A 12825-nucleotide genomic window follows, 5' to 3' on the forward strand; every position below is an offset into this window, starting at 1 on the left:
CAGAGGGGGAATTGCAAAGGGAGTAGCCTCTGATTCTTTTGTTACTTATGCGTGGAAAGTTGGGGTTTTCATTTTGATTCAGTTCTAGGAAGTTAGTGCATACAAATTGGCCTTAGGTTCCCTGCCTCCAGACCCTATTCTCCTGCTGCATTTGCACGTATGATTTTTAAAGGATTTGCATTCTTTGCGACACTGGCAAAGATTAAAGAATTAAATTTTTTCCTAAGCCAGAGTAAAAAAATAGCTTCAGGTACCAAATTTTGAGCCACAGGCCTCTCCTCCTCACCCTGTGACTCAGCCCTGGGAAAGAACTGCTTTGCAAAGTAGGGTGGGCCTGTAGAGGGGATGTGGAGTGGGAAAGGCTTTGAAGGGCAAGGCCTGGGAAAACATGCTCAGTGGCACTCTGGGGAAGGGCAGTACTATTGATTTCCAAAGGGACCAGCATGCACTCCCAGCAGCATTTGACAATTCCACCTCTGGAAAGATCAGGGATCAGGAGCTTTGTGGGAGAAATGGAGAGGTGCATGTACTAAGTTTAATGACACCACTCAGCTAAATAGGAACACAAGGGAAGTATTTGTTTCTTTTATTTTGTTCGTGATACAACCTTCTATCCCAGTTCCTGACCTTTTTTCCAGAGCCTTCAAATAGACCAGTTTCAGTAACAGAAACAGATTCGAAGCAACCAGTGTGCTCCCAACAGTACTTAAGAGATGATAAAATTATAACATCACATAGGAAGTCACAAAGTCCTCTGATAATGTTATCTAATTCAATCTCCCTCAATAACCCTGTGAGATGAACATTCACCCATTTCACAGTTGAGGAGAGTAAGATAGGTTAGACCATGCATTTAAAATCACACAGCCACAGTGAATAAATGTTGTAGCCAGCCATCAATCCAGATTCCCTGACTCTACCTACCCACACCCATTTTCCCACCACTTCCTGGAATGAAGGCTTTGCAAATACCAGACATAATAAACTGAATTATGAAGAATGAAGACAGCTGATCTAAGATGAAGTAGGCTCTACACATACACATTTACTCAGTAAACATTTAATTTAGTAACTACTTGTGCCATATCTGGGGTAAACTCTGGAACTGCAAAGATTAAAGAGATGTATCTATGCCCTCAAGGATCTCCCAGGCTAGCAAGACAGGCAGACTAGGAAACAACTGCCAATAGTAAGATAAGAGACCCACTGACTAGGCAAAGGATTTTGTTGTTAATTTGGAGATTCTATTTTTTAAACTTTTTGGAGTTTAATCAGCTTGCATTTATCAACAAATTGGCAACTGGCATATTTTTATATTTTTAACCAACAAGCCATGTATCAGTCAGGAAAGATAAGACTATGCTGCAATAACAAATAGCCCCGAAATTCAGGGTCTTAAAGCAACAACAGTTCATTCTTGCTCATGCCACAGGTCAGTCACAGATTGGCTGCTGGTCCACATAATCTTCCTTCTGGAACCCAAAATCCTTCCCAAATATCACCAACTGTAGTGGCTAGTAGCAGTGGTGAGAAAAGCATGGTGAGCCATGCATGGCTTGTGAAGCCTACTTCCAGAAGTAATCACATCACTTCTGCACTTATTTCACTGTGCAAGGTCAACGTATAATCTTTTCCCAAGGAGGAGCAGCAAACACAACAGTCTACCCCAGGTTCAAATTCACTAAAACACTTTGCAAAAATTTTTTAGTAGACTAAAAGATTTCAAAACATTTTTGCTTTTAAAAAATTCTGCCAAGCCCGAGGCTGGTTTTTTTTTTTTTATGTCTTTTGAAAAATTTTACTTTCTAATTTCATAATAAAAACCTATCTTTTATATCAGAGAGATAGGAAATTTGAGGGGGAGGGGAATAAATACACTTTGAAATGGAATCCATTTCAAATTGAAAAAAAAAGTTAACAAATTTAAAATATTTGTTATGTGAAAGAAAAAATATGCAACTCATTTTTAAGGATCACACTTGGCAATTATCTTGCACAAGATAAGCAGACAATTTCTGTGTGGTATCAGGGCTTTCCACATGATTCCTCCTCTTGTAAGGATTCCATTTTGTGATATTCTTTTCATAAAATCAGGACATTTAAAATCACTCTTCATCTTTTTACAAAGATTTCTAAAGATTTAATTTTAAAGACCTCTCTTTATAAAATTTAACACATTGATAATATCTTGTAGCTTGCTTACAGCAAATATAAAGAAAGAGTTTCATATACAGTTTTATTTCTAGAACCACACCCCAGAATTCTTATTCTAGTCTAAACAAATACTGTGTCTGTACCTGCACAGTTTTCCATAAAAATATTGTTTTGACTTTAGAAATAATACAGTGTTGAAAAATACATACTCTCCAGTACAACTTTCTTTTAGGGTTTCATGGAAAAATAACAGTTAAGTATAATTCAAAGCTGAAACAGAATCAAAACCTGTAGCAAGCATCCTAATTGAGACATATTAGATTCATCAGTGCTGTTACCCAACCATACAGCAAACAGCCCACGTGAGAAATTCGTTCCAGCAATATTTGCTTTGATTCTTTAACAATGTTTTCTCTGCATCATTAAACTGTATTTGCTGACAAATAAGTTTATTTTAGCATGCTATTATTTTTCACAGACTATTTCAGTCATTTTTCTATGACCAACAGGGTGTGGCTTTTTTGTTTTCACAATGAAGCATCAAATCTCAAAAGAGGTTTCTCTCAGGAAGCTGGTCACATTCTCTTTCCTGATCTGGGTCTTGTCTGCTTGGATGCATTTGGTTTGTGAGTAATTAAGGCGCTCTATACTTATGTGCTTGTTTCCATATGTGTATTACATTTTAATAAAAATGCTTAAAGAGATATTTAATGTGTTATTAAAATTGATACAATTTTCTAACATACCAAATTGAATAACACATGATTTTAGATATTACTGAAAAAAACTTACAGATGTTGAGCTTCGTTCTAATTTTTTTTGTTTTTTGTTTTTTTTGGAGATGGAGTCTAGCTCTGTTGCCCAGGCTGGAGTGCAGTGATATGATCTCAGCTCACTGCAAACTTCACCTCCCAGGTTCAAGCAATTCTTCTGCCCCAGCCTCCCAAGTAGCTGGGATTACAGGCATGCACCAGCATGCCCGGCTAATTTTTGTGTTTTTAGTAGAGACAGGGTTTCACCATATTGGCCAGGCTGGTCTTGAACACCTGACCTCCAGTGATCTGCCTGCCTGGGCCTCCCAAAGTGCTGTGTTTACAGGCTTGAGCCACCATGCCCAGTCAAGCTTAGTTCTTAAATAGCTGGCTAATTGTGATGGTTCCACACTACTATAACTAATATTTCATACAACAACATTTGCTAAAGAGGAGTGAATCTTTTAGAATTGTGTTCAGCCACAAGGGACACAAAACCTGACCAAACAATCGCTTAAACAAATTAGAAGGTTGTGCTTTCTCACCTAACAGAAAGACAACAGTTCCAATATTCCAGTATTGTTTCAGCAGCTTGAAGATGTCACAGATGAGTCTTTATCACTGTTTTGTCCTTTCTCTCAGGAGCACAAGACAACTGCCACACCGCCAGTCATCACATCTACATTCCAGAAGGGGAGAAGGAGGAAGCTATGAGGAGGAAGGGCATTGCCTATGTGAGAAAAAAAAAAAAAGAAAAAGCTTTTTCAAAAATTCTTAAGAGATGTCCTATTATTTCTCTTTAGCCATATTTGTTACATGATCACCCTTAGTAGCAAGGGAAGTTGGGAAATGTTGCTTTTTTGCTGGGCACATGGCTACCCCATATAAAACCAGAGTTCTGTTAAAAACAAAAACAAAAACAAAAAAAGGCGGGACTGGCCATTGGAGAGGCAACAAGCAGTGTCTCCCAGTCAAAACCTGGCTGAGTTACTGATCATAGCTATAAATGTGATTTCGCAGTTGTCTTTGCGGCCTCTAGTGAGCTTTAGCTGACTCCTTGTCAGATATGGCTTGGCCATCAGAACTGATGTGGCTGATGAGGGCCCAGAACCAGGAGGGGGAGCCCACACAGGAAGCGCATGCGAGCCTTTGTGCAGACGGCAGAAGACATCCACCCAGGTGATGGAGGAATCTCTTTACGTGGGTTGTCCATTGTGAGGGTTAGTTTAGTTAACCCCTAGTAATAGATTCTATGTATTTGGTAAATACACTTACTCAGGCACATAGAAACTGCAATGAGAGCCAATAGTTGGAAGTTGAACTAAGGACTGAGGACAACCCTGCTTCCCACCCTCACTGCCAACCACAGGGCTCTCCTCTCCTATCAGCATACCTCAGATCCTGCACATGGCAGGTGCCTGAGTGACCTGTGAACCAAGTGAGGGACCCAGACTCAACCCATTTATTACGTATTAGTAGAGATTAATGTCTCTCTTTTTTATTAGAATAGTAAAAGTTAAACAAAGTTCTAATATTTTCTTCCTATCCCACAATGGATCATCTTGCATGCTTTGCTCTAGAGACCCTGAGGCTCCCACATAGGCAGGTCCCTGCCTTCATGAAGGTTACATGCTAGTGGGGAAGACAGCAAATGAGCAAACAGGTAAATGGACACGTGATTTTGTGTGAAGATCATTGCTTTGAGGGAACTAAATGGGACAATGTGATATGGGGTGACTCTGGGCAGAGAATGGGCAAAGCTCCTTCCATAGGGTGTCATGGAGAGTCCCTGAGGAGGTCACACTGGAGCAGAGACTTGTGTGACAAGGAGGACCAGCCTGGAAGAGTTCCTCTTGAAGGAGAAATAGGATGTGCAAAGGCCATGGGGTAGACTGAGTTTAGCACGTGGGAACAGAAAGAAAGTGGGGTTTCTGGAGTGGGGGCTGGAGTGGAGTAAGTGAAGGGGACGGTGGTAGAAAGTGAAACAGGAAAGTATTTAAAGGCTGACCATTCAATGGATCCTGGACAATATTAAGAACTCTGGACATCATCTTAATCGGAACAGGAAGCCATTAGACATTGGAGTGCATAGAGTGGCACAGCCTACTCCTTCCCAAATGTTGGCCACAAAGTCTGTGAGTTCCTTCAGAGTGAGCACTATGTCTGGCATGGTGTTCCCAGAGCACTGCATGCGGCTGGCACACAGAAGCACTTAACGAGGGCCGAATGGGTGCATGGTTGACCGGACTTCCGGTATCTCACAAAGCACCTCAGCTTGTCCCTGTACTATCTTTTGTCTATGTATATGCCATCTGTTCCTTAGATGGGTTTCAGGACAGAATCCCAGAGAGCCCTTATCATCCCTGTCTATATTCTCCAGCCACATTCCCATTGTCTCTGCCTGCCAGAGGAATTACTTATTTTGGGACTCTGCTCCAGGCAGGGTCAGAAGCAGGTAGAGGATAGAGGACTTCCATCACCCTTATTCTAGATTCTGTTTGCTTTCAATGCAACTTATAGGTATGACACAAGCAAAGGAGCATCAATTGAGCATCTACTATGGGCCAGGCAGATTATTGTGGATTACATAGATTATTGCAGATTTTGTAGATTATTGCATTTACCACAGCCCTGTGGGGTAGGTGTCCCCACATATAAGTGAGAAATCTGAGGCTCAGAGATCTGAGTGACTTGAACTGTCATTGGCTGTTTAGAAACAGCTGAGATTCTGACCTTGTTCTGTAGACTCTGAAGATCACACCCTTTCTAGAGATACTGGTTGGCTTCAGAGGTCTCTGTTCAAATGCCTCCTTCCCAGAGGGGACCTGCCATGCTCTGCTCCCCTCTCTGGGCAGCCACTCTCTGGCTCACTTTGGCTATGTCCTGTCACTCCCTTTTTCACCTTCTGCTTCTGTTTTCCCACCTGCCATTATCCCAGCAAATGGCAGCAATCTGGCCCCATGACATGTAGGTGGAGAGAGCAGGGGGGAGTAAGCCATCTCAGCCTCACGCAACTGTGATCCCATCCTGCCTTACTTAGCGTTGCACCACCACAGACCTTGCTGACCCTCAGTTCCCCCGAATATTTGGAATTAGCTAGTTATTCTTCTCCATTTTGGGGTGAGCAACCCCTTGAGGAATGTAGTGAGAGCTAAGGGTCCTCTCTTCAGATCAAGACACAATGAAAGGAATCCCAGGTAGGGCAGCTGCTGATGGAGTTTCCTCTGGCTCGGGAGCAGGAGGCAGGGGCACAGACCAGACAGGGGAGCACAGAGGAAAACTCCAAAAACCCACAACTCTTGTTGCAATATCATTTCTAGAAAAGTCAACCCAACCAAGGCTGTCATTACCTAGTAAAAATATGAGACAATAAAATGAGAGAAACGTGGGGCTATGGCTAAAAGTTCCAAAGGTTTCTCAACCTCACAGTCTCTAAGGGTTGAAGAAACAAAGACAAAAACAAACCAGCAACAAAACACTCACAATTATGCTTCTCACAGGGAGATATGATTGATGCAGGATAGGCAGCCCCCAAATTGGGGCTTAGCCCAGGAGGGTTGTTCACTGCACCCAGCAGAGAATTCAAGGGTGAGCCAGTGGTGTTAGCAATATTTTATTGAGTGGGACTCCTCCTTGTGATCAGGGCTAACTCATTGCTGTGTACCCAGAGTCAGCAACCCATGGGTTGTTGGCAACTCTCTTTGTAGTCAGGTGTATCAACTTCAATTACATGCAAATTAAGGGGCAGGTTAATGCAAATTGAGAGGTGGGTTATTTAGAACTTTCTAGGAAAGGGGCAGTAATTTCCAGGTTGTCACCATGGAAAGGGGTGGTGACTTCTGGGTTACTGACATGTCACTTGTAACCTATCATGGCGCTGGTGGGAGTATCTTATGCTGATGAGCAGTGAGGGCAACTAGAGGTTGCCTTCAGCACCACCTGCTGGTTCCTGCTGATTTTTTCACTTCATCAGAGACTGGGAAATATTATCAGGTTGGTGTAAAAGAAGTTGCAGTTTTAACAATAAGTCCTGTGGGGCTCCTACCTCATGAAGACATCATTCAGTTGCTGCCCAGTTTATAATGGGTCCCGACAGGTATGTGGCTCTTTGAAGCTCATGAAACATGTCTCCTTCCTTACTTCAGAAAATCTGGCCAACAGTGCTGCAAGTAGAGAATTATTACTCCTATTTCACAGATAAGCAACCTGAGGCTAGCCTGGGACTTGGTCAAGCTGAGCAGTAGCAGAGATTGAAGTCAGGATATAATGGGGTGTGAGGCTTTCAATGCCACAGACTGAGTGGTGAGCAACAGTGTAACTGGATGCACCAAACTGAGCAACTATCAGCGCCTCCTCAAAGGCAGAGTTCATTGGAAAAGTAATTCTGGCCAGCAAAGGGGCCTCCATCTTGTTACAATGTAAGCATCCGTTTCATGCTTCTATGAATAAATACCCAAGACTGGGTAATTTATAAAGGAAGGAGGCTTAATTGACTTACAGATCCACATGGCTGGGGAGGCCTCAGGAAACTTACAATCATGGCGAAGGGCACCTCTTCACAGAGCAGCAGGAGAGACAAGTGCTGAGTGAAGTGGGGAAAAACCCCTTAGAAAACCATCAGATCTCATGAGAACTCACTATCATGAGGACAGCATGGGGGGGACCGCCACCATGATCTAATCACCTCCCATGAGTTCCCTTCCCCAACACACGGAGATTACAATTTGGATTACAATTCAAGACGAGATTTGGGTGGGGTCACATAACCAGACCATATCACGGCTCCAAAATATTAAACCCTGAAACATCTCTGTAACCAATCTTTATGACCCATTTTCCACTGTTTATTATGACCCTCTAAATGCATCTTGATGTTTATTTGTTTTACAGTGAATCAGTTCAGACAACTTATGATTTATAAGGAAAATCCTCTCTAACCCAATCTTTTCCTCCCAGTATTCTGATCCTCTATTCTAGGACCAGCAAACAGGCTGAATTTCCCATCCTCTTATTCTGCTCCAGTAGCAGACATTAGTAGTCAATCCTAGAATTCTGTGCTACTGAGCTCAGTGCTCCAGGCAGCCATTAGAAGAGCTTTTCAGGAGATGGTGCTGAGATGCACCTACGGCCATCCTCCACCTGCAGTGTGGAGGAGTCAATTGAGCTGACTTCCTGAGCACTACTGGGGAATGCACTGGGGAGAGACACTGAAACCAGGCCCTCTGCCATCAAGCAGCCTGCAGCCTAGAGCCAATGAGAGTATGGAAGGCAAGAAATGTGTCAGGAAGCTATGAAAGTGAACCCGCAGAGGAGGGTCAGCCCGGAGTAGGACCATGAGGGCAGAGGCAAAGTAAAGACGAAAGGAACCAGAAATATCCCAGTGGAAGGTGGCAGGCCTGGGCAGATGCATTTCTTTCAGTTAATTTGTTTATTTCTTTTTCCCAAAGCAGTAAAGGAGACACCACCCCTGGGAAATAAAAGGGAGCATGAGTCAGCAATGGTGGAGCTGGTGGCAGTGGGGAAGAGTTGTGGAGAAGAGAGCAATATTGTCATGCACTGGGCTTTATTTCATTCAATCGTTGCTATAGTCACTTCCCTTCCCTTCCCTTGGGAAGTGGATGATAGGACCCAGAGGACTTGGAAAGAGTGGAAACCAGCTCAGATTCCACTCCCATGTCACCTATCAGCTGTGTGTCCTGGGCCACCTTACCTCACCCAAGTCTCAGTTTTTTCACCTACAAAACGAATCATCTGCTTTAACCTTCAAAGGCAATTATGCAGTTTGACAGGAAAAGGTATGGACAATGCCCAGTAGAATACCAGGCACTGTGTTTGAGACTCCCCATTTGTTGAAATTAGAGATGCCCAAAATGTTGTTTTAAAAAATATAATGTGCTTAGGTCAGTATAATGTGATCAGTTCTAAGATAGCCTGGTTAAATACATCTAGATATTTTATGCGTATGAGAAACTCCAAGGACATAAAGCCAAACTCACAGGCTTTGTGTGTTGATGGAACTTCTGAGGCTTTTACAGAACTCTCAGTTTTGCGGAATGAGAAGTATGTGCATGGGATGGAGAGAGAAGCTGAGATCCTGGGAAACGAGCTCCCGGGAATCTGCCCTGCTTTGCCCCACCTCTCCATCTGTACCTTTGCTTCTCTTCGAAACCCAGCTCCATTCTCCTGCCCTCCTCTTTTCAGAGCCTGTGGCTTCCACACAGTAGGGCAATAAAGGACAGTGTATCGTGGGAGAGGAGCCCAGGCCAGGGCAGGGCCAATCATCAGGAAAGTTTTTCCGGAAGGACGATGTCTGAGTGGGGTCTTCAAGGAGATGCATGGGTCGAGTGAAGCAAGCAGAGCTGGGATTGTGCTGCAGGGTGAACAGATTGTGCAAAGCACAGAGGTGCAGGGCGTCCTGAACATTCAGAGAGGGACAAGGAAGTCTGTTGATTGACCAGTTAATTTCATGATGTCCAAAAGGCCTTGCCTCCCCCAGCTCTGACCATCACAAAGGTGAGTGCAAGACAGTGTGTGATGGGATGCAACTCCTTAACAAGCACACTGTTTAGAATATGGTGCACAGTGCTTCAAACCTCAGCCACGAAGAGGTTTCTTCCCATCCTATAACCACATCCTGAAACCATGGTGGGAAGCCAACACACTGCTACGCTACCCCTCTGTGGCCTCAGTTCATCTATCGGTAAACTGGAGTTTTCTTCCAGGCTCAGCATGATTGACATTTTGGGCTGGATAATCCGTTGTCATGGAGGGCTGTCCTGTACATGCTAGGATGTCCAGCAGCGTTCCTGGTATCTCCTGGATGCCACTAGCACCCCCCTCCAGTTGTGAAAACCAGAAATGTCCCCAGAGGGAGCAAAAGTTACCCCCTGCTGAGAACCATGGCTCTAAGGTCCCTCTTAGCCCCAGTGTCATCCAGCTGTGAGAGTAAATCAGGAAACACAGGGAAGCCAGCATCTGCAGAAGCCTTAGAAGCATTTCTGTGCCATCTTCTGGCAACCCAAAGCCTTTTCCTCCCTCCCTCAAGGACCCAATGTTGCAGTCAGTGAACGGAGACCTGGTGAATGGCAGAGTAGCAGCTCCCAGAAAAGAAGGAAGGTACCCTGGGACCATGGGCACCAACTTTCACCATCTTTCAACCACAGTGCTTCGGGTGACAACTGTTGGAGATAGAGCACCCACGGGCCGTACATTTGGGCAAAACTTGAAAATTCATAAAGCCCTTTTAGGTTACTTCTTCCAGCTAATCCTCAGAGCAACCTTCTGTGGTAGGAAGGGTGGTTCCCATTTTCCAGATGTGAAAACTGAGTCCCAGCTGGAGAAATCACTTGCCCCTGGGCATTCACACAGCAGTGGCAGGGCCTGACTTGATGGGGATTCTGTCCAACTGCAAATTTTGCACAGCACAGCTGCCTGGAGCCAGAGCGTGCATGGGTGGAGAGACAGAGGTGTCCCCTCCAAGGCCTAGAATTGATCATGTACTGGTAAGTAGGCAGAGAGCGTGTGCCATGACTCACTGAGACAAGCGTTTCCAACTGGAAGGAAGAAGCAGTGCTTTGACTGCAGCCCAGGAATCAGGCGCTGACACGTCACCCTCCCACAGTGGCCTCTGCATTGAGAGCACCTGTGTGGTCATGCGACATGAAGGGAAGCACTTCTTGCCACAGGCTTCTGGGGACATGGACAGGGTAGACCCCTAAATCAGATTAAACACCAGAGCCTGCGAAAGTCCTGCTTCCCCATGCCTGCTCTTCCACCAACAGAGGATGTGTGGATCCCAGGTTCAGGGGTGTCTGCCGAGAGCTCTGAAGGTCAGGGCCTACCAAGAGGAAAAGAGCATTAGCTTCCAGAAAGTGCTTCCTGAAGAAGGTGGCTTGCGCATGACCCTGTCCCCCTGCGGAGGACCTCCCGCCCGTCTGCAAGGACAGGACTCAAGTCTAAGAAGACTCCCGTGTGATGGTGTGATGCCACCTGCAGAACGTGTGTGCCTTGAACGCCAGGGGCACCCCAAGCCTCTGTCTGCCATCACTGCCTGTGCCTCTGTATCTGTAGGTGCCTCAAACACGATATGCCCCACGACACCAGCAGGCCTTAATCAAATGCCTCCTACAGAAGCCTGACTGCCACTCCCTGAGGCCCATTCCCCAGCCGGCCTCCTGCGGGGAGAAAATCCAGCCACATTAGCATGTGGGGGCCCTGTTTTTATGAAGTCATCGGTTACTATCTCCTCTCTCCTCCTCTGTGTGTGTGTGTTCACATGTATCACATAGTACTCTATGCACGCATGGCTCTCTGTGTAACATAAATCACCCATGTCCATAGAGAGAGAGAGATAACTGCAGGTAGAAGCGTGTGCAGGCCTGTCTGTAACCAGCTACACGCGGGTGTGAACACCTACAGAGACATGGCGTGGAGATGGAAAAGCAGAGCTGTCTAGGTCGAAATCTAGATCTAAATCCAAGGCATTCCTGGCAACCACAGCTTCTCTTTGCCCCGTCTGCCACTTTGGGAGCTGGTCATGAGGTTGGTGAGACACCTGAGGGGTGTCCTGGCGTCCCTGACACATGCACTGAGTTCCCCCAATGGCACAACTGTGCTGGCCTGCTCTCGGCTGCCCCAGAAATCCCCAAACCCTATGGGCATCCCGTCACTGTAGAGACCAAGTCAAATAAACATCCCCGGCCCACCCCCACCCTCACCACCCCCACCCGCACCACCAACCCCCCCGACCCCACCCCCCCCCCCACCCCCGTCCTGGTCTGCCGAGTCAGCACCCGCGGGGTGGGATCTGCAATCTACGAGTAATCCTGGCAGGGCCAGGGGGTGCTGTCTGGGCGATCCTGAATGGTGAGGCCAACCTGGCATGGATTAGAAGGAGCCCTTGCTTCTCATTTAAGGGCAGAGCTGCCAAGAATAAGTCCCAGGTCCCCGGCTCTGCCCTTCCCAGGCATGTCCAGCCCTGAAGCAGGAGAAGGTGGGCGTGCGACCAGCAGGAGCCACAGGATGCTCTGAAGTCAGAATTTTCCTTCCAAGTTAGGGGCTGGGACATGAAGAACCAGTATCCCTTTCTCATCATAACAGTGAGAATGACGCTTTTGACCTTGGTCTCTTGGAAACTTGGAGGCAAATAGCTGCATGACGCCTTCGAGCTGTAAACATGCACGCTCTACACACTGAGTCCACACAGCCTCCTGGTTGCAGCATTCTGTTCTGATTCCTTGACCAGTTCTTTGTAGTCAGTCCTGAAGTCAGGTAGGGTAAGTCCTCTACTTTCGTTCTCTTTTATAATTGCTTTGATCAGCATTCTGTTTTGATTTCTCTCTCCTAATTGTTTAGGTATGCCTTTTAATTTTAATTTTTTTTTTGAGAGGGAGTGCAGTGGCATGATCTCGGCTCACTGCAGCCTCCACCTCCTGGGTTCAAGCAATTCTCCTGCCTCAGCTTTCCAGGTAGCTGGGATTATAGGTGTGCGCCACCACATCTGGCTAATTTTTGTATTTTTAGTACAGACAGAGTTTTGCCATGTTGGCCAGGCTGGTCTCGAACTTCTGACCTCAGGTGATCCACCTGCTTCGGCCTCCCAAAGTGCTGGGATTACAGGTATGAGCCACCATGCCCGGCCTAATTTTAAATTTTTTTAATTTAAATTGGGGAGGTCTTCAAAGCTGCCTCAAATCCTTTATGGGATCAAGTGTGACATAAACATTTTCATCCCCCCAAGAATGCAGAGTTGGAAAAGGCCTTGAAGATCTTTAAGCTGAACGTACACAAACCTGTACTGTTTGGTATGTACAAATGTCCCTAACTTACTGAAATTAGAGGCCCACAGTTAAAAATTGGGATAGTTTATAATTTAAAATGCCCAAATTTCCAACTTCTTTGGTGTAATCAGGAGATCCGC

General features: G+C 45.6%; 1 long non-coding RNA gene across 1 annotated transcript; it reads right to left on the minus strand.

Annotated features, from left to right (window-relative positions):
* Nucleotides 1-1859: 1859 nt before the first annotated feature.
* LOC140710130 (uncharacterized) lies at nt 1860-11873 on the minus strand. The gene is made up of 3 exons (XR_012091042.1): nt 11783-11873; nt 6952-7069; nt 1860-3636 (listed from the first exon to the last, which is right to left on the minus strand). It is a non-coding gene; the product is annotated as an uncharacterized lncRNA (long non-coding RNA).
* Nucleotides 11874-12825: the final 952 nt, after the last annotated feature.

This window comes from Chlorocebus sabaeus, chromosome 24, assembly GCF_047675955.1.
Source record: "Chlorocebus sabaeus isolate Y175 chromosome 24, mChlSab1.0.hap1, whole genome shotgun sequence".
Classification (NCBI taxonomy): Eukaryota; Metazoa; Chordata; class Mammalia; order Primates; family Cercopithecidae; genus Chlorocebus; species Chlorocebus sabaeus.